Raw genomic sequence first — 22599 nt, forward strand, 5'->3', positions numbered from 1 at the left:
AACATAAAACATAAAATTGTCATCCCTTTAAAGAAACGGCTGTAATGAAGAGATCCAAGATGAAATAATCAAGAGTTACATAAAAGTAAAAATGTAAGTCTTTGAATTTCAACAAAATTTTGTGGTATATATATATATATATATATATATATATATATATATATATATATATATATATATATATATATATATATATATATATATATATTAAGGCAATCAGGAAGGGAAAACATATTCCTTCGGAATTCATTTTATGTTAAGAAAAAAGACTGAGGAGAAAAAGAAAATGGATAGCGACTAAAAAATAAAAGTAGGGAAATAGAAAAAAAATCAAAACGAGTCAAGTGACATGTTTCGCCCTCACTCATCAAAATTTGAATCGAGGAATTTATTTTTTAGTAATTTGTTTTCCTTAATGATAAAATCTAAAAAAAAAAGACGGAAGCAAGAGCAATCGTATGGGGATGAATTTTAGAGACTGATCACGTTCAAACCCAACAAGCAGTCCTTTTGCGTACAAAGGGAAGGCTTTTAGATGATATACGAAGTGAGCTCGACTCAATACGGAGAAAGGGTCGATGCTGAAGTTCGTTGCACAATCCTGGTATTTAATAAAGTGTTCCGTTATAGCGAATCCATGTGTGTTGTTTACAGCATCGGTAGGTAGGAATGTTCCATTCCTGATTTTGCTCAGTACATGTTGTTGTATGCGACTTACCAATTTTAAAGACGTTCGACCTACGTAGTCGGCACTACAACCACATTTAAATTAATAAATGACATTACTAATATGATGAGGGGGTAGAACATCTTTTTTTTATTGGAAGCCATTAATGGTTTTGTATTATATACAACACGAACATTTGAAGCAAAATAACATCCTTCAACAGTTGAACTAATTTGTTTGGTGAATTTTTCACTTACTTTCCCCAACCACGGTAATCGAATATAAACCGGACATTTATCCACCATATTGAGTTTTGTTCGTAAAAAATATACAAGTTTTCTTTTAATGGTGGTTTCAATTACATCTAAAGGATACCCATTATTGGACAAAGCATCTGTAATTGTATTTAATTCCTCATCCAAATTTTCTGGTGAGCAGATCATTAGGGCACGAATTATTAATGTCCAAATTAAATTATATTTGCGCTTGTTAGGGCAGAATGAATCCCAGCGTGTATGCAGCCCAGTGAATGTTGGTTTGCGATAAATCGATGTAAGGTAACTAGATGGCGTTTTCGTTACCAAAACATCGAGAAACGCCAGGGCGGAATTATCTTCACTTTCACACGCATACTTTAACGCCGGATGCATACTGTTTAGTACGAGAAAAATTCGTTTGCCTCCGAATTACTATCAAATAAGCAAAACGTGTGGTCTACATATCTAAAATAGACTAATGGTTTTATGGGTACGGACATTAATTTTTCCTCCTGGAATCCTACAAAAATGTTGGCCAGGAATATGTCTTCCCTTCATGATTGCCTTAATAAAGTTTTGTACCCCTAAGAAAATCATGAAATATATATATATATATATATATATATATATATATATATATATATATATATATATATATATACTAGCAAAAGTACCCGTCGTTGACTGGGTTCAAAAACAGCCTACAGAAAATGGACTCTGATTTATGAAAGTATGATAGTTTATGAAAAGGAAGGGTTGTAAAGAGATAGCTTCGAATTTGGGGGTATCAAAACAAAAGCAAAATATGATGAAGGTAAAAATAAAATAGATAAACCCCATAATTATACCATACCTGTTCACACTGAAACACTTATCACAATATTCTGTGGATCTATATGGAAAAAAACTTGTTAAACTTTGTGACATATTTCCATTCTATGGAGGTCAGGTGCGAACGAACGCTCCATAATTTTATTATACCATCTTTCTTCAAACTGAAACATAATTATCAAAGTATACTTACGCAGATAGATATGAAAAGTCTTTATTAAAGTTGTCCCTATTTCCATTCTATGGAGGCCAGGCGCGAACGCAGACCCCACAATTTTATTATACCATCCCTATTTAAGATAAAACATACTTATCAAAGTATTCTTATGTACATCTATATCAAAAACACTTGTAAACGTTTTTTTTTAATTTTTTATTTCCATACTTTGTGGAAAAGGCGCGAACGCAGACCTCACAATTTTAATGAACCACCGTTCTGCCAGATCAACCATACCCATTCCTGTGTCTCAATACATCTTTTATCATTATATGTAATCAGTTTTTTTTAAATAGTCAACCATATATAGGAGCCTATTCGTGACCACACACACGCACACACACACGCACACACGTTCAGCTTTATACTATATATATATATATATATATATATATATATAAAATGGGTTTAGAAATTCCAACGAAAGAAAGATGTATATTTAAATAAGGCAGTAGTCACCAACAATGTGTATTTTTTAACATTATTTTATTATTCCGTGTCTTGGTTTTTCATTGAGAATTATGTTTGGATCATTGTAATAATGTTTTTGACTTAAAAACATTATTACAATAATCCAAACATAATTCTCAATGAAAAACCAAGACAAGGAATAATAAAAAAAAAAAAAATACACATTGTTGGTGACTACCCTCTTATTTATATATATATATATATATATATATATATATATATATATATATATATATATATATATATATATATATATATATATATTCACTAGCATTTCAGCCCGTCGTTGCCCGGGTATTTGGATGTGTATGTTGCGCAAAAAAAAAGTGGTAGGAGGAAAGCAGGCTCGAACCCGTACCGCGAAGGAGGAAAAGAACGAGAAAAAAACCCTGACGTCTTTGCTGTTACAACCACCGCCAAACCGGAAGTGACTTATGTTTAAACTAAGGTTACACAATCGAAAGAAGAGGATGACTCTAAAAATATCGACGAAAAAAGCGACCCTCCACTGTAGAAAAGTGCCCAGTTGAAGGTGAAGATATTAATATTTTTCGCCAATTTTTCGATATTTGTAGTCTGAAAGGTCGAACTTCAAAACGATACTGATCTTGGTAAAATCCGTCGCCTCTGTCGAAAGTTTTAGGCAGACGTGCAAACATACATACATACATACATATATTGGTAACTATATATTATGTAAATTTTACAAATTTTCGACCGGAAATTGTTCGATTAATTTCGTAAAGACCGCAAAGTTAATTTTTTTTTTTAACTTTTACCCTAATTTTAACCCCTTAATGTTTATTGTTTTGGTCTCAAATCCAAATAAAATGTTCCACCCATGTTCAAGTTACCTACATCTAAAGTTTCAAGTGTTTAGACCCAAAATTGACGGAGGAGTATGGTAGAATCTGCAAAGATATGTCTTTCAACTTTGACCTTTTGCCAGCGAAATTTTCGCCCCAAAACTGATTAAAATGATTGCCGGATGTCTGAATAATCGTTATGTATAAAGTTCAAATGTTTAGACCAAAAATTGGCTGAGTAATTTACTAAAGACCGCAAATGTCAAATCTTTGGAACTTTGACCCCTTGACAGCTCAAAGTTTCGACCCAAAATTGGCGGAGGAGTTTGGTAGAGTTTTCAAAGGTCAAATCCTTGGAATTTGACTTCTTGACAGTCAGATTTTTGGCTGAAAACCGATTAAAATATTTTCCCAAATCTCAATACCTCTTATGTCAAATCTTGAATCTGTAGACCGAAAATTGACGGAGATGTATGTAGGGAAATGTACACATACAAACAGACAATTTTACTTTGTATATATATATATATATATATATATATATATATATATATATATATATATATATATATATATATATATTGGGGAAATATGCCTATCTGTGTATATATAAAGTAATAGCTTTCGTGTGTGTGTTTGTCTGTTTGTACAACTCCCTATGATCAAAGAAATATAAAGTGCCTATAGTGTGTGTACACCTCTGCTGGTCAAGAAATATTAAAGCAATTGTAGGATACTTCTGTCAAAGGAGACATTTATTTTTATGTGTAACTTCTACATATAGCATTCTTCACATCAATATACATCGACTGAGTTATGGTTATTAGCATATCACATTAAATTAAATCATTTTAAATAATTAGCTCGATTATATTACTTATTCGACATATTAGCCTCGTTAATACTGTACTATATAAAAATATAATTTAAAATGTAATTTTTTAGTTTATTTTCATTTCAATTTATATTTTATTTAACTTAAATTTACTTATTATTATCGTAATTAATTTTCAAACCAGAAAACCAAGGGGAATAACTGTGATAGTTTAATTCTTTGAACACGTTATTAAATATTTTCTAAAATAGATTTGTTTTCATTTCGGAATATTCTTCCAAGTTTAATTATTATTTTTATTTTTAATTGGGGGGTAATTTTTTATTTCGCTTATTCTTAATTTTTAAGTAACCTTTTGGTACTCATGCAGAGAGTGAACTCAGAGTCCACCTGGCTTTCTACCTTTCTGATGAGAAGGAAAGTATTTCTTGGAAACTCCGCGGATTAAGGACTATCCACTTACTTAGTGTTTCCTTTTCAAATTAAATATGTTTTTAACCTTTTTCAAAGTGATTTTTAACATGTTTTATTAACTATTTGCTCTTACACACACACACACACACACACACACACACATATATATATATATATATATATATATATATATATATAATTTATTTATACACACATTGATGGCTACATACGTGCATAAATGTTTTTGTAATCACCCGTAAATTTCAAGATATAAAAACATTTTCTTATAATGTTTATAAAATTAGAATCTTGTCATAGAATAGGTGTTTATATTGGAGAGGCCAACGGCCACCCAGAATAGGGAAAACGGTATTTTCGATTTTCACACATGTATATGCGCAATATGGGAATATGCGGACTACCTAAAGTCTAACCGCTAGCTTTAGCCGATATAGAGTCGGACTTCTCAAGTAATTTACAACGCAAAATAAAAGAGGAGATACTTAACCTTTGGGTTATAAAAAGAATATAAAAATAATTTTTTTAAAAATGAAAATCATCCCTTACCGAAGTTAAGATAAGAAAAGATAAAAGCCTGTGAGGAATTGATTGTTCAGAGGCCTTGCTTATCCTCCCCCCTCATACCCACCCCTATTCTATGACAAGATTCTAATTTTTTATACGATATAAGAAAATGTTTTTATATCTTGAAATTTCAGTTTTCGAAGTTTAATTCTTGGCCTGAATACGTAATTTCCCCAATAACGGGTGATTACAGAAACATTTATGAAAATATGTAGCCATTAATGTTTATATAAATAAATTATATGTATATATATATATATATATATATATATATACATATATATATGCTCCCTTTAATACATATATATATATGCTCCCTTTAATACATACATATATATATATATATATAAGAGCAAATAGTTAATAAAACATGTTAAAAATCACTTTAAAAAGAGTTAAAAACATTTAATCTGAAAAGGAAGCACTAAATAAGTGGATAGTGCTTAATCCGCGGAGTTTCGAAGAAATACTTTTCTTCTCATCAGAGAGTAGGAATTAATGCGGGATCGGATTTTGCATGCAAAAGTATTTGATGAAACTGCAAGTAAGTCAAAGATCTTATTATACGCTCTATCTCCTATTTGGTTTTATCGAGCTTTTTCATCTGGTTGAGATTACTTTATAAATATTAATTCTTTAATTTTTAGAATATACTTTAGTTTTACCATCTTGGATCATTTTGGTAAATTTAATTTTTATTTTTATATACACACACACATATATATATATATATATATATATATATATATATATATATATATATATATATATATTAAAATTGAATTCACAATGTCTTGAAAAACATGTTCTTTTATTTTCTCATATGTATATGTTACAGATCTGTTTATTTAGCAATTTTTAACAAACAGTAAAAATATGTTATCACTGTATAATGATCTTGTGGGACTATACATTTTTAGTGAATTAAATAATAAAATTCCAAGCCTGAATTGGGATTTATATAGAGATGATGCACTATTTTTTCGTAAATTCTAATCACAGAGTATTAGAGAAAACTAAACAACAAATGAATCAGTCCTTTAGTGAATTAAACCTAAAAATAACAATACATATTAATTAACTAAACTTTACCATAAACCAAACCAAGCCAAACTCATAGACTACAAATCAAATCATCCAAAAGCCATAAAATGTAATCGTCTTAAAAAAAAAGAATTTATAAACTATCGCAAAGCAAGCAAATCTTTGATAGAAATAAGCAATAACCAAGCATTACAGGCGAATATAACAGACAAATTTGTTTTTGAGAGACGTTCAGAATAGAAACGAAAGGGGGGAATTTAATAGACCGTCGAATGTAATATCATATAATATGGCTATGAATGGAACTAGTATCGGAAAAGGCCAAGAAAAAATAAAATTGTAAAAAAAACTACGGAAAGTAATAATGAGAGAGGGGTATCTAACTCAATACAGAGAATAAAAGAGAGAAGGAAACAGATCTGGTTTAATCCGCAGTACAGTAACCACATAAAAAATATTCCGAAATAATTCTACCAAATTATTAATAAACACGTTTCCCCAGAATGTAAAATAAGCAAAATAATTGATACAAATACAGTGAAACTTTCCTCCTCTACTTCATGTAACTTAACCAAAACTATAATAAGTTCCAACGCTGCAACATTGAACAAAATCAGAAAAGATATGGATAAGGAAACCCAGGAACAATATTATGGAATTAGCTGCTATTGCAGAAACCCAGATAAATGTCCACTTGAAGGGGAATGCCTAACTTCAGAGATTGTCTATAAATCTTAGGTCATAGCTGAAAACAATAGTAAGGTATACTTGTGATCGACAAAATGCCAATTCAAAGATCGTTGTAATAACGGAATTAATAATAGAATCAGAAAAATAAGAAGATAACACAGCACTGAGTGAATGGATTAGGGAAATAAAACTGAATATAAATTAAAATGATCCATAGTAGGGGGTGGCTACTAAGTATATACCAAATAAATCGAAAAAAGTACTCTCTGTATCCTTAAATCATAACACATATTAACATCTGAGGGAGATTTATTGAATAAGCACCTGGATTTAGTGCAAGGATGTCTGCATAAAATAAAGCACTATTATCCCGCATTAGAGCAGACTAAAATAAAAGAATAACAAAAATAGCAGATATATAAACTAATAAGTAAATAAATATACATAAGGGAGGAGGGATACAAAAATTTTAAGAGTGAGATCACAGTATAATTTATGCTTAATATAGAAAATATAAATCAAATATAAATTATGGGAAACATAAACAAACTAAAACCGAAATAATGAGACCAAACATATAAAATTAGATTAAATAATTTTAGTAACAGTTAAGCGGGTGATGGTAAACTCCTAAATAGAGCATAAGTAAAGCACTGATGACAATAAATTGCAACCAAGTCATATGGATACATTATTTTTTTTAATCACAACTTTATAATATATAAGAATCGATGGAAAATTTACTCTGTAATAATATATATAAAATCTGCATTAATCAAAATATCATATTTAATATAATATATATAATATAAAAAAAATATCATATTTAATATATATTTTACGACCGGGCTACAACGTCCCTGCTAGCTTAGATAAATACTTTTGTAATTTTAACAAAACAGCTACAATAATATCAGGGTGTTTCCATTTACGCTGAACATCCACAGAATGTCAACATCAATATATTACATATGAAAGAGACCGCTGTGGAATGTCTACAGGTTCCGCTAATCAGAATTATTTTTAGAAAGACATTAGGTGTTTATGGGAGAAATCACGTTAAGGTTGCCAACATCGTAAGTGGAACTGGATTCGAACTTGGGTCACCCAGATCGTCAGTCCTTGTCGTTAACCGCTGAGCTACCGTCATCTCCTACTTACACTGATAACAAGTATTTATTTAATTTCACGCGAGCCATTTAGATCCCCCCCCCCTGATTAGAACATTTGGAGCAAAAATCGCTGTTGAAGATCGTACGGAGTGAACTTTTTCAATGACACCATGCCATGGAAGGAAAAAGAAAAAAAACACAACATTTTCTATGCCTGAAGATTACGTTATATCGTTGAAACTAAGTTGATTTTAAATAAATGAATATTTATTTTGTTAAAAATTCCGCGTTGTATTGGCTTCTTTAACTCATAAATTCTGATTCAAATTTTCACAACGTTTAAATCAAGGAAAAATCTATCTATATATCTATAAAAGTGAACGTGTCTGTGTGTCTGTCTGTATGTGTGTTTGTGTACATTTCCCTATGCATTAACTCTGTTAAATTTTAGTCTACAGACTCGAAATTTGATATACAGGGTACTGAGATTAAGGAAAAATCGATGTGATCAGTTTTAGGACAGAAATTTGGCTGTTAAGGGGTCAAAGTTCAACGATTTGATCTTTGAGAACTCTACCAATCTCCTCCGACAATTTTGGGTCTACACACTTGAAATTTTAGATATAGGTTCCTTGGACATGGATCTCACTTAATAACTTGATTTGAGACCAAAATGATAAATATTAAGGGGACATAATAGGGGTCAAAGTTAAAAAAAAATTGAGCGTTTTTTTTTTGTTTTGTTTTTGTTTTTTGTTCAGCATACATCTCCAAACACCCGGCCAACGCCGGGCTGAAATGCTAGTATATCTATAAAAGTGAAAATGTGTGTGCGCGCGTGCGTGCGTGCGTGTGTGTGTGTGTGTGTGTGGGTGTGTGTGTGTGTGTGTGTGTGTGTAAATTTCCCTACCAAATTATTCTGTTAATTTTCAGTCTACAGACTCGAGATTTGACATAAGGGGTATTGAGATTTGGGAAAACCTTTTTAATCAGTTTCGGCTAGAAATTTGGTTGTCAAGTGGTCAAAGTTCAACGATTTGACCTTTGAAAACTGTACCAAACTCCTCCGACAATTTTGGGTCTAAACACTTGAAATTTTAAATGTAGATTACTTGGACATGGATCAAACTTTTAATTTGTATTTGAGCCCAAAAAATAAATGGAAAGAAGTCAAAATTGGAGTCAAAGTTTTAAAAAAATTGACCTCTACGATCTCTACGAAGTTACTCAGCCAATTTCTGGTCTAAACATTTGAAATTTTACATAATGATTATTCAGAGATAGAGCAAGCTTTTTAATCGGTTTGGGTCGAAAATTTGAGCTACCAAGGTGTCAAAGTTCAAAAGATTCTATCTCTGCAATGTTTAGCAAACTACTCAGCCAATTTCTGGTCTAAACATTTGAAATTTTACATAATGATTATTCAGAGATAGAGCAAGCTTTTTAATCGGTTTGGGTCGAAAATTTGAGCTACCAAGGTGTCAAAGTTCAAAAGATTCTATCTCTGCAATGTTTAGCAAACTACTCAGCCAATTTCTGGTCTAAACATTTGAAATTTTACATAATGATTATTCAGAGATAGAGCAAGCTTTTTAATCGGTTTGGGTCGAAAATTTGAGCTACCAAGGTGTCAAAGTTCAAAAGATTCTATCTCTGCAATGTTTAGCAAACTACTCAGCCAATTTCTGGTCTAAACATTTGAAATTTTACATAATGATTATTCAGAGATAGAGCAAGCTTTTTAATCGGTTTGGGTCGAAAATTTGAGCTACCAAGGTGTCAAAGTTCAAAAGATTCTATCTCTGCAATGTTTAGCAAACTACTCAGCCAATTTCTGGTCTAAACATTTGAAATTTTACATAATGATTATTCAGAGATAGAGCAAGCTTTTTAATCGGTTTGGGTCGAAAATTTGAGCTACCAAGGTGTCAAAGTTCAAAAGATTCTATCTCTGCAATGTTTAGCAAACTACTCAGCCAATTTCTGGTCTAAACATTTGAAATTTTACATAATGATTATTCAGAGATAGAGCAAGCTTTTTAATCGGTTTGGGTCGAAAATTTGAGCTACCAAGGTGTCAAAGTTCAAAAGATTCTATCTCTGCAATGTTTAGCAAACTACTCAGCCAATTTCTGGTCTAAACATTTGAAATTTTACATAATGATTATTCAGAGATAGAGCAAGCTTTTTAATCGGTTTGGGTCGAAAATTTGAGCTACCAAGGTGTCAAAGTTCAAAAGATTCTATCTCTGCAATGTTTAGCAAACTACTCAGCCAATTTCTGGTCTAAACATTTGAAATTTTACATAATGATTATTCAGAGATAGAGCAAGCTTTTTAATCGGTTTGGGTCGAAAATTTGAGCTACCAAGGTGTCAAAGTTCAAAAGATTCTATCTCTGCAATGTTTAGCAAACTACTCAGCCAATTTCTGGTCTAAACATTTGAAATTTTACATAATGATTATTCAGAGATAGAGCAAGCTTTTTAATCGGTTTGGGTCGAAAATTTGAGCTACCAAGGTGTCAAAGTTCAAAAGATTCTATCTCTGCAATGTTTAGCAAACTACTCAGCCAATTTTGGGTCTAAACATTTGAACTTTATACATAATGGGTATTCAGACATGCGGCAAGCAAAAATGGGACACAAATTTGGCTGCCAAAAGTTCAAAGTTTAAAGAGTTGACCTTTGCAAATTCTACCAAATTCCTCCGACAATTTTGGGTCTAAACACTTGAAATTTTAGATGTAGATTACTTGAACATGGGTCAAACTTTTTATTTTGATTTGAGATCAAAATAATAAATGTTAAAGGATCAAAATTGGGGTTAATTTTTTTTTTTAATTTCCATCTGCTGTCTCTACGAAATTACTCGAAAACCTTTTGGTCTAAACATTTGAAAACTTACATAAGGTGTATTCACACGTGGGACAAGTTATAAACAGTACATAGGGCCCGAGCAAAGCCGGGCTGAACCGCTAGTATCTAATATATATAATGTTTATCGATTCAACATAGAAACACAAATGCTTGAAGTTAGAAATTTAATAACTTCATAATTTGACGCCGATATAAAGGAAAAGAAACAGTGATAGAAATATGTAATAAGAAAAAAACTTTAAAGCTTTCATTTATAAATAACCATTTCGAGTAAAAATCTATTTAGTATTAGGATTATAATCTTAAGTTAAGCAAAGTTGGACCTGATCAGTACTAAAATGAGTGACCATTTGGGAATTCCAGGTGCTGTTTGCGCTCCCCGCTTATCTCGGCATTGTTTCCAGTCGTTATGGACTTCTGATTATGAGGATTGTTAATTCGTATTATTTGAATTATTCGGACTACTGTTCTCATCTTCAGTACTATTGTCATAACGTTTCGGCCGATGTAACTTCTAGCCTTCTTTAGATATTTCTTGTCGAACTCGGATATCTTTCTACCTGCACGGAATTTCGAATTTAACCCTTTATTTAATCCATGGGAGTGGCATGTTCTCGTTCTGTCAACTATAACTGGGTAAAACTCCTTAGTGATTCGCAATTGTATTTTGAGTATCGCCCTCACTGAGGATTAAACCTTCAACCTTCAGAAGAGTGTAACTTTCAACTGAATTTTACCAATTACTTTATCTACTACGACACGAATCCAGAAGATTGAAGTGCGGGCGACAATCAAAATACAATTGCGAATTATTAAGGGGTTCTACTCATTCGTGACTGATGGAATATGAGCATTCTACACTCGTGAATTAAATAAAAGGTTCCGTTCGAAATTCCGTGCAGATTCCCGAGTTCGACAGAAAGATTCCCGAGTCCAACAAGATCTACCTAAAGAAGGTTGGAGGTTACGTCGACCTAAACGTTGTAAAAACAACACTCAAGATGAGAACAGTAGTTTGATGAATCCAAATAATACAAAGTTGGTCAAACTTTAACTTACGCCTTCGTCTTATCAAACTGACTCGTTACTATCACCAATTTAGGATTAAAAGGATATATTTTATAATCAATTAAGAGTGGAAAAAGGGTTGACCGAAACGTTGTGAAAATAACACTCAAGATGAGAACAGTAGTCCGATAAATCCAAATACGAAATGTGAAAAACTTTTGTTGTTGTTGTTTTTTTTTTTAAGTTGATAATCGTGAATTTTACTGCATCATCGATAATGAATACATCGATAATAAACTTAGGAATTGTTTTTAATAAAAAAAAAAGTTAACAAAAAATATTTAGAGGATGAGTTTGTCACAAAGTTTTACTGTTCTTACCTTTGTTTCGGTGTTAATCAAGTCTTACAGGTGATGACAAATTCTGTACACCTATCTTCCACAGACATTTCTTCGTTTGCACAACTTTGCCCTAACCACGCCCAGTCCACCTATGTATGTGTGTATGTTTATTGCCACGTTATTTTCCATTTCTTTTTTGTTTTGTTTTGTTTTACTTCCTCAATCACCCTCCTACCCCTCCTCCTCCTCTTCCCCTTTATCCTCCTTCTCTTCCTCCTCCTCCTCCTCCTCTTCTTATCCTCTATCTCTCAGCCTCCTTATCCCTCAACGGATGCTGATCGTGGTTGTTGTCGTTGTTGTCAAGAGCAAGTCTGGTGACGATGGCGGCTGCAGAGGCGACCGATCAGTGGATGCAGAAGGCGATATAACAAAAAAGGGACAAGGATAGATGGAGAGGCTGCTTTGGGGTATGCGGCGGGGGAGAGAGGAGGAGATTTTAGTGATATGTGAACCGGATGCGCAGTCGAGTGCCGGTGTTAATGATAAAAAAAAACTCTTCGGCAAGGAAGAAAAAATAGTACAAACACGTACGCGAGGAGCGGCCACAACTTAAGGCGTAAAATAAAGTTAATTCCCGAATTATTTCCGTATAAAAAGTACGTCATAATGTATAACGCAGAAAGAAACAAGAACGCTCTTCTGTCAACAAGAGACGATGGCCTTTCTCCTCCTTTTGAAGAGGTGTGCGTGCGACTGTGGCGAAATGATAAAGAGACCTTTTAGGAGAACACCAATCTCCAGTGTGGCCGACACTCAAAATACAATTACGAATTATTTAAGGATTTCTATTCAGTCATGAGCATGCTACACCCGTAAATTAAATAAAGGTTTCCGTTCGAAAATCCTCGCAGATTCTCGAATTCGACAAAAAGACTCTCAAGTTTGACAAGATACACCTGAAAAAGGTCGGAGGTTATATCGACCTAAAAATATCACTCAAGATGAGAACAGTAATCCGAAAAATCTAAATAATACAAAGTTGATCAAACTTTAATTTACGCCTTCATTTTATTAAACTGACCCGTTACTGTCACTAATTTAGAAATTAAATGGATCCATTTTTCAATGAATTAAGAGTAGAAATATCCCCGAGTTCGAAGGAAAGATTCCTGAATTCGACAAGATTCACCTAAAAGAAGGTCAGGAAGTTACATCGACTTAAACGTTGTGAAAATAAAACTCGAGATTAGAACTGACGTCCAAATAATGTAAATAATACGAAAGGTAAAAAACGTTTGTTGTTTTCTAAGGAGTTGGTAAACATTTGGAAACGAATATAGTTTAACACACTATTATAAGCATGGCGACTTCAGATCGTGTCATAAATCAAGTTCTTATCCAACCTGGCGTAAACTCAATGAACTCGTTATCTAAGACTTCGTTTTAATATGCATCTATCTATCTATCTATCTATCTTTCTTTCTTTCTTTCTTTCTCTATTTTCTCTCTCGCTTTCTCTTGCTCTTTTCCTCGCGTTTCTACGAAGGAAGAATTGTAATTCAATTGGGACCCAATCGCAGTCGGTGACGGTCGTAAAAGTTTAAAATTGCGCATACGACTTGGGTCACAAAAAGTTGGATTTTTTAATGCCATTCGCAATGGGTGGATCTCCAGATCAGCCAACTCCCGAGTTCTTATAGAATATGTTTCTATTTCTGTCGTCTTGGTTTGTACGAGCCGTGGCGACATCTCTAGAAAGGCTGTTACATCCTGGTCACGGCATCAATACGATATTACCGTTTAGTCTCACCTCTCATGGAAGAGAGGGCGGGTTGCCGTACTAAGACGTCAATATCTCTTACAAACCAAAGCATACTCAAAAGCAAACGATAATAAAATACGAGGAGGAGTAAAATAATAGTTATGCAATCTCAAATCGCACTTTATCCTGAGCCGACGTTGAGTGTTGGACATAAAGTTACGATAAGCTTACACGGACAAATTCAGACGAATACCTGAACCGTCACAATTGCCTCAAGAATTGCCGAAGACAAATAATGAACAATTGGACATGAAGAAAGAACTTGGGAACATTATTGATGAGGTCCAGATGAGATTGGAGGAAATAACTTGGTTTTAAAAATTCCAAATCTGAAAAGCTACTAAGACAACAATAAAAGGAATTAACATTGCATTCTAAAGACTTGTCCCTCTAATACATTCATCACGGAGCTGGGCTCTGCAGGGATCTACATTGTCAGAAATTTCAAAAGCAACGGTAGTTCAGAACACATAACACAACATCACATTGTAAACGGAAGCTGTAAAATCAGCTGAACCTTTGCAGAAAGGAATTGTCTCAGATCAAACACTTCCTTGCATCCTCTACGACATAGATTCTCAATCGTTGAATTTTCAACCCATTTATAATTTTAGCTTTTCTTTGTTTTATTTACAGGATTCGATGCCCATCATGAATTTAAAAAAATACGATCATTCATATATTGAATCTGGATTCAAATCCATCATCATAAATGGTGAACAAAGGGCTCAGTGTTGTAGTAAAGTTTTGACAAATGATTCTATGAAACTGTAAGACTAACCGTAGCCCTCGGCGCAAGAGGGTCCGTGTGTGCCTGGCGTGTGGGGTGGTGGCTGATCCTGTGGTCGGGGCAGCGGAAGAAAGAGTTTCAAGATGGCGCCTGCCTGCTTTTATTAGAGACGGAATCTCGCAGGATCGCGCGAGATCTCGCGGGGATGCAAATTAGCTAGGCCATCTTGAGGAATAAAAATCGGTCCATTGGAGGTGCGAGGCAGTCGGGTTCTGACGTTCGTGGCGATCAGTACAGTGACCGTTGGGTTCCGTTTCTATTCGTGCAGTCAGCTGAGCTTTGTTAGTTACCTTCGTGCCGTGGCTGTCATTGTTTGTTGGTTTGCTGTGTGTTGCCGTGGTTCTTCAGTGAAACGCTTCGTCGCCCACGACGAGACTCCCCGTCTCCTACACAAGCTACTCTTACAGAAACCAGCAAAGATGAAACAATATTTGCAAAATGTTCATCCTCATCACAAAGACAAAAACAAAAACGTTTTTAATCACCATGAGAATGCTCTCAAAAAGATTAAGCTATTTTCAATAGATTTTAAAGAAGAAAACTAAAAAGTTACTGAAGTTTCGTACGTCGTAATACTTGAAATAGTAAAACAGAAAAAAACATACAATTGGGAAAATTTTGAGTAAGCCTTGCGCTCTCAAAATGAATAAAATTATGTTGGGAAATGAAATGAATAAAAAAAAGTGCTTGGTTCCATTATCGCAAACAGTACTGTTCTTAGCAGAATATGTGATATGATTGCTGACATAAAGGGTTAAGTTCTACAAGAGATCAAGTCTTCAGCATTTGGCTTATTTTTTATTCAACCGATGTGGCATTATGTTCCCAGTTGATGGTGTTTTGCAGGTTTATTTAAAGAGGAGTTTCTCATTTGTTCTCTTCTTGAGCTAACCACCAAAACCTGGGATATTCTGGAGGAGATTTCGTCTTTTTTTTAATCAGAAAATTTTGTGTGATAATATCAGCGACTGTTGTACATATGGCGCACCAGGGACAAAATCAGGATTCCAAGTATGTGTGAAAAAACGAGCTCAAAAGTGAAAGGCATTCATTGTTATGATCCATCGTTAGGTAATAGTCTCAAGAACACTTCCAGCTCCACTAGAGAAGGTTCTGGATCGAACAATTAAAATTGTGAATTTTGTCAAAGGAGAAGTACTTAACTCACGACTTTTTAAGCAGTTATCTACTGATATGGATGCAACCATCGTCAGTTCTTTTTTACACAAATGTTCGTTGGCTATCAAGAGGAAATGTAACTGAGCGAGTATTTGAGCCAAGAAATGAGTTCAAATTCTTTTTTGAAGTACAAGGTAAAATGGAATTTTCTGCCTGACTGAGTGATGAGGAATGGATCATGTGTCTTGCCTATTTGGCTGATATATTCGAACAACTGAATAAACTGAATATTCAGATGCAAGGAAAGAATACAAACATAAAATTCATTGATGCCTTAAAAGCTTTCATGGATAAGCTTAAAAATTGGAAGAGAAGAATAAACACAGAAAATATCGCAATGTTTGAGAACATGTCATCCATTCTTGATGTTTGTAGTGAAGACAAGGCTGCTTCCATAATTTGCAAAAAATGAAATTTTGCACCACTTGACTGCACTTGGCAATGAATTCAGATGACAATTCCCTGAACTTTGTTATGGTGAGTTGTATTTAGTCAGAAATTCATTCAAATTGTTAGTTGAAAAAGTTCCTGATGATTGTCAAGATGAGTTTTTGGATATAAAAATGACTCGGGAATAAAATATATGTTCAATAAGAAAGCAATAATAGATATTTTGGCCTATGATGTGCGATTACTACCGAAAAGTGTCAGAAATAGCTTCCGTTTGTTTCGACATATCTTTGTGAGTCAGGTTTTTCAACTCTGTTGTAAATAAAAAACGAAGCAGCGCAGTAGATTATAGATAGAAACTGACCTGCATTGTGCCCTTTTAGGCACTTACCCGCGTATCCCAGAATTGCTTAAGAAAAAAAAATGATCATAAGTTTTGTCAATAGATGAATTCTCATCTTATGAATAATATAATTACAGATTTATAATATTTTGTTGAACATTTTTTATTACATTAGTATTAGTTTAGCTTGTTAAGTAGTTTATCATAAATTTTTTTTTAAAAACTTTTACTTTTATTCAATTTTCATACATCAAACAATTTTCTTTTAATTTGAATATAATTTCTAAAATTCCATTATAAAAATAATCCATGTGACGCTGTAAATGTAAAATCTATTTTGGAAAAGAAATAAAAAGATTTTTAGCAATATTTGCATATTTTTTAGAACTTTTGAGACAGATAATTTTGGAAAGGGAGGGAAACGAAGGAAATGACCTTCTTTACAAATAGTGAAAGGGGTGCTCTACAGTGTAAGGACTATTGAAGAACGTCAGCCGCAGGGTCAGTTTAAAATATGAGACAAAAGTAGGGTAACTAAAGAACATAGCGAAGGAACTTCAAGGCAATATCTCTGCACTTGCCAAAAGAACCCAAATAACTGCTATTGTTTTCTCCTGTTTCTAACTTTATATTCTTTTTGAAAAGGAAGTATTTCACTCTCGAAACTAAAGATATTACACCATCTTAGATACTTTTTATTAATTTGTAGCAATAAGTTTCCATATTTACTGACTAACTCTTGAAACAGATTTAATTTATCCCTTATCCTTTATCTGCATCTTTTTTTATTTTTATAATTGTTAATTTTCCATTTCTAGTTTAATGTATCTTATGCAAGATGCCGAAGATAACTTTATCTGTTACTGAACGATATCACTTTTCATGCTCGCATTTTTCTATGTAATCCATGATTTTTCCAGGCTTTGCTTTGAAATAATATTTTCTTTTTTGTGTTCAATATCATAAGCATTGTCAACAATCCATAAAAAATATTACCAACTTCTTAAATTTACTAAATAAAAAAGTCAAATAAAAGACATAATTACGTAAATAAGCAGAAAGAAGGGACAAAAAAAAGGGAAACAGAATTAACGGGCGACATCGTAAGTGAAATATTATCAGCCCTAGCATGGCAAATAGCATCACTTTTATTAACTCTTTTTATATAACCCAAATAAGATGGCATGCGAGCGACATTTCTGCTATGATCTATGAAGGTGTCGACGACGAAAAAGTTGCTATGGTAACTAACAGCCAATCAGAAAAAAAATGTTTCTCAGGTTCCTTACTAATTCTGAAGATTTTAGAACACCAATAATTTTATTATAACTTTTGTTTCAATGAACAAAAATTGAAAATTTTTATTTCAAAATATAAATGAGACGGGACCTATGAATTGTAAAAATTGTTTGGAATTTGGTCGCAAAATGAGTGAGCGGTGAAGCTTAAAAGCAGTTCTAAATAAGTAAAACTAACACAACCATATATTCAAGCACTACCACGTTTGAATTATATATATATATATATATATATATATATATATATATATATATATATATATATATGGTAAAACTGGTAATTAGTAAAACCCTGAAGAGAGTGCTCAATACTATTGCAGAGCAAATATGTGCTTTATTTTTTTATTACCGTTTTATCTGTTTGGTTACATATGTTTCGGATGTTGGACCGTGTTTACGATCTAACAGCCTCGTCAGACTTTACAGAAATAGTTGGTTAGTATTAGGAAGAATTGTTTTTAGGAGGAATACGGAACAAAGAAGAGAGGGAAAGAAAAGGAGGGGGTTTTGGGGTAGGAGATAATAGAGGGGGAAGGCGGTTAATGACAATATTTCAGTTTTGAAGGTTAAAATATATTAGGTTGTATTGTGTGTGTGGGAGTAGCAGATTCAGGAGGCTTGGGTGGAGATATGTGGATATAGGGAGGGTGAGGAGCAGAGAGGATGGTAAAGAGAAAAGAGAGGGGTTAGTGAGAGGAGAGGGGAAATGAGTTTCAATTTTTGGGTTTTAAAATTTTAACTACTATTTTTCCTTGTTCGATAAGGTATATTAATTAGATGAGAGGGAGATAGACGGGAGGAAAGGGAGAGAGAGAAAGAGAGAGAGAGAGAGAGAAAGAGAGAGAGAGAAAGAAAGAGAGAGAGAGAGCGAAAGGGTTAGTGTGGCTGTCATTTTTGGCAGTTACAATGTTTCATTTACGGGTTTCGTAGTCGCTGTTCATTTCGTAGTGGGTTGTTTTCAAACAGTTAAGAGTTAATACAGACCTTGACGCATGCATAAAAACGCATAATACATATACATACATATTACAGACCAATATATGTAGATCCATGTACGTCTGCATAGGCATTGTTTTTCTCTCTATTTTTTCATTTTTCTTATCATTTTGTTTAAGCCAGGGATGGGGCATCCTACCAGATGCCAAACATACACCTGCTATTTTAGACACTCCAACCAAGAGATCTTTTTAAGATTCTAACCGTCCCTTTAAGTGCAATTGTTTGAATCTCCTTTGCACTTAGTTTACCTGGTATATTTGTAAGATAGTTTGTAAAATTCTTTTTCATAAGTCCGGTTGCTCCTATAATTACTGGAATGATAGAGATCTTCTTAAGGTTCCAGTTTCTTTTCATGTCATACATAAGACCCTGGTATTTAGTAATCTTTTCCCTCTCAGCTCTGTTTAACCCAGCATCATTCGGGACACTAACTTCCACCAAGGTTGCTTCCTTCTCCTTCTTGTCCCATATTACAATGTCGGGTTTTATAGCTCCGTTTTCTAGGTATGTGGCTGTAGGGATTGCATAGTCATAGTGGATGGTATATGACTTGTTTCCGACTGTTCTTTCGGGTATATGTTCCCATGACTTCTTACTGCATTCGATATTTAACTTATTGCAGATCGTCCAGTGGAGATATTTGCATACTTCATTGTGTCGCATTGTATAGTAACCGTCCCCTAGCAGAACCTTACAGCTAGAAATTAGGTGGCTCACACTCTCTACTTCTGTGTGGCAGAACCTGCATTTGTTGTCTTTGCTGAGACCACTCATTTTTTAAACGCATTGGTCATCAAGCCTTGATCTTGGGCAGCTATTATAAACTTCTCCTGGTCATAGTGGAGCGATCCATCCTTTAGCCAGCTTATAGACCCTTCCTTATCAATATAGTCTTGGTTATATTCGTCCAGAAAATACTTGGCCCGTTGTTGGTTGGCCCATTCTTCAACTTTCTTGTCATGGAAAGCTTTAGTGTATTTCTGGCGACTTTTTCTGGCTATTTCAGTCGCAGGTATCTTTTCTGTTTCTGTCTCACTTGTAAGACAGTCTTCCCCAAAATGTTTGGCCAGTTTTGTGATGGATGTTGTTCTACTGGCTCTTGATTCCTGATGTTGGTGTACCATCTTGAGAGTTGGGTTTTTAGAGCTCATCAGATATTGTCCGGTGCTCACAATACTTGCACGATGTTGATGGTCAATCTCCGAGAGCCCCATACTTCCTTTCCATCTGGGCAGGTACATTTTAGACAGACACTGATTTCTGTATATTACTTTATACATTGTCAGCATTTTACGTGTCTTAGTGTCTAGTCTATTTATGTCTTTTTGTGGCCAGTCGACAATACCAAAACTGTATGTTACCACTGGCATGGCTAGTTGGTTAATGGCAGTTATTTTGTTTCTGGCTGTGAGTTCTGTTTTGCATACCTTCTTGACTCGGCGTATGTACTCACTTCCAATTTTGTTTCTCATCTTGGCATGCTGGATGGTATCATTCTCTTCTATGCCAAGGTATTTGTATCCTTCCTGCCCTTCTAGGTCCTTGATGGTGGTATATTCATCAAGCTGTATATTTTCAGTTTCGATCTTCTTCCCAGATTTGATGGAGCACTTGGCACATTTGTCCAGTCCAAATTTCATGCCAATATCTCTGGAGAAGTTATGTACGACTTGCAAGAGTTCATTTAAGTCGGCATCAGAACTGGCATACAGCTTGAGGTCATCCATGAAGAGCAGGTGGTTAATTTGTTTGTTTGGGTCTTGTCGGCGGTCCTGGCTTAGATTGTAAGCACATTTGTTTTTGTTTAAAAGTTTGCTTAACGGATCTATTGCCAAGCAGAAGAGTAAAGGGGATAAACTATCTCCTTGGAAGATTCCTCGCCTGATGTTTACGTCCGTGACCCTTATATTTCCTTTTGTGTGGCTTAATGTCATGTTTGTTTGCCACATTTTCATTTGTGTAGCTATGGCCTGTTTGATTATCGGGTGTATCTTATATAGCTCTAGACAGCGTAGAAGCCACGTGTGTGGTACACTGTCATAAGCCTTCTGATAATCAATCCAAGCCATACTTAAATTTCGCTGTCTCTTCCTACAGTCTTCCAAGATAGTTTTATTTGTTAAGAGCTGGTCTTTCGTACCTAGACAGTCCCTCCTACAGCCTGCTTGTTCTTTTTCAAGATATGTGGCGCAGGAGAGGTGTTGGTATATACTGTCCGCGACAAGGCCAGTGAAGAGTTTGTAGGTGGTAGTGAGACAGCAAATGGGCCTGTATTTATTAGGGCGTTGCGTTTCTTTTGTCTTTGCTATGAGGGTTGTATCTCCTCTTAATAGCCATTCTGGTGTGGTTTCTTCACCGCTCAATATTCTGTTGAAACAACTGCTATAATGCCCATGTAATGATGTTAGTTGTTTCAGCCAGAAATTGGGGAGATTGCCTATGCCAGGCTTTTTGTAATTTGAGACGCCATTTAGCTTCGTTTTTATAGTGCCAGCTGTTATTTTTGGCTCCGGCATCTCTGGCTTATTTTCTAGGCTCCTCTCAATAGTATGGATCCATTGAGCCTCTTTGTTATGGGTGATCTCGTTCTCAAAGAGAGGCCTCCAATAATCCTCCAGCTCTTGCATTTTGGGCGGGTTATTCACCGTTATAGTGTCCCTTATTAGGTTACGGTAAAATAACCGAGCATTCTGCTTAAATGTTTTGTTTTCATGCTTTGCCCTATTCTTGCTTTCTCTTTTCTTAATGCGTTTGGAAAGTGCTGGGATTTTTCCTTCTAATTCTCTAGCTACGTTTTGTAGCTGTCCTGCTTTTGTACCATATTTCCTGCTGAGTTTGCCGATGATGTTCTTCAGTCGTCCCTGTACAGCAGGGGCGGCTAGGAATTGTTTAATCTGGGACAATTCCCTTCGGCACAGGTTAAGCTGGTTTTGGATCTTTTGTTTCCAGCGTGGTATTTTGTCTTTTGCCTCTGGTTCCCGTTGTTTTTTGGAATGTTGGCATTACTTTCCTTACAATGTAGAGTCCTGAGGCATAAGACACCTGATTTAACTCAGTCAGGGTTGTGCTATATGGCACTAGTCTCTTGAGAGCAACATTAACCCTTTTTATTGCTACCTTTGCTGCTCTCGTGGTTGTTATTTTAGGCAGCATTTGTCTTTCTTGAAGTCCCATCCGTTGGACCTCCTCAATGGTCTTACATAGTTCTTCTTCCAAGACTAACTGATCATCATCCACCTCGGGCATTTCCTGAGGGAGTATTGCTGGTGTTTATGGTATTTCACTTGTCAGCATTGGTGCCGAAGAATCAAGGTCCAGTGTGGGACTATTTGTGGTTCTTTCATTTCCATTCGTAGATATGGGTAGGTTATTGGGTGGTATTTCTATGGGGTTTTGAAGTGGGTTCTGGTTTGTTTTAATGAGGGATGCGACTTCTGTTTTTAGATGTCTTGTTTCTTCCTCATTCATCACCTTTAGGCTATTGTATCTTTGTGACCTAATTTTTGGAGATGGGACATTCCGTTTACCTGGACAGAAATGGAAGAATATTTCCCTCCAAGTCTCTGTCCTTTGTTTTTGTTTGGAATATTTTGCCTGAGCATATTCCATTGCCCACATCAG

At 34.5% G+C, this 22599-nt stretch overlaps 1 protein-coding gene across 1 annotated transcript in view; it reads right to left on the reverse strand.

Annotated features, from left to right (window-relative positions):
- The window catches only part of LOC145286202 (potassium channel subfamily K member 18-like), a 140639-nt gene extending 128301 nt beyond the window's left edge, over nt 1–12338 (reverse strand). The window contains exon 1 of the mRNA XM_080135000.1: nt 12197–12338. The gene's annotated coding sequence lies outside the window, so the exon portion shown is untranslated. The remainder of the gene's footprint in view (nt 1–12196) is intronic.
- Between the last annotated feature and the right edge of the window lie 10261 nt (nt 12339–22599).

The sequence above is a fragment of the Euprymna scolopes genome, chromosome 10, assembly GCF_053919585.1.
Source record: "Euprymna scolopes isolate OS-2025 chromosome 10, ASM5391958v1, whole genome shotgun sequence".
Lineage (NCBI taxonomy): Eukaryota > Metazoa > Mollusca > Cephalopoda > Sepiida > Sepiolidae > Euprymna > Euprymna scolopes.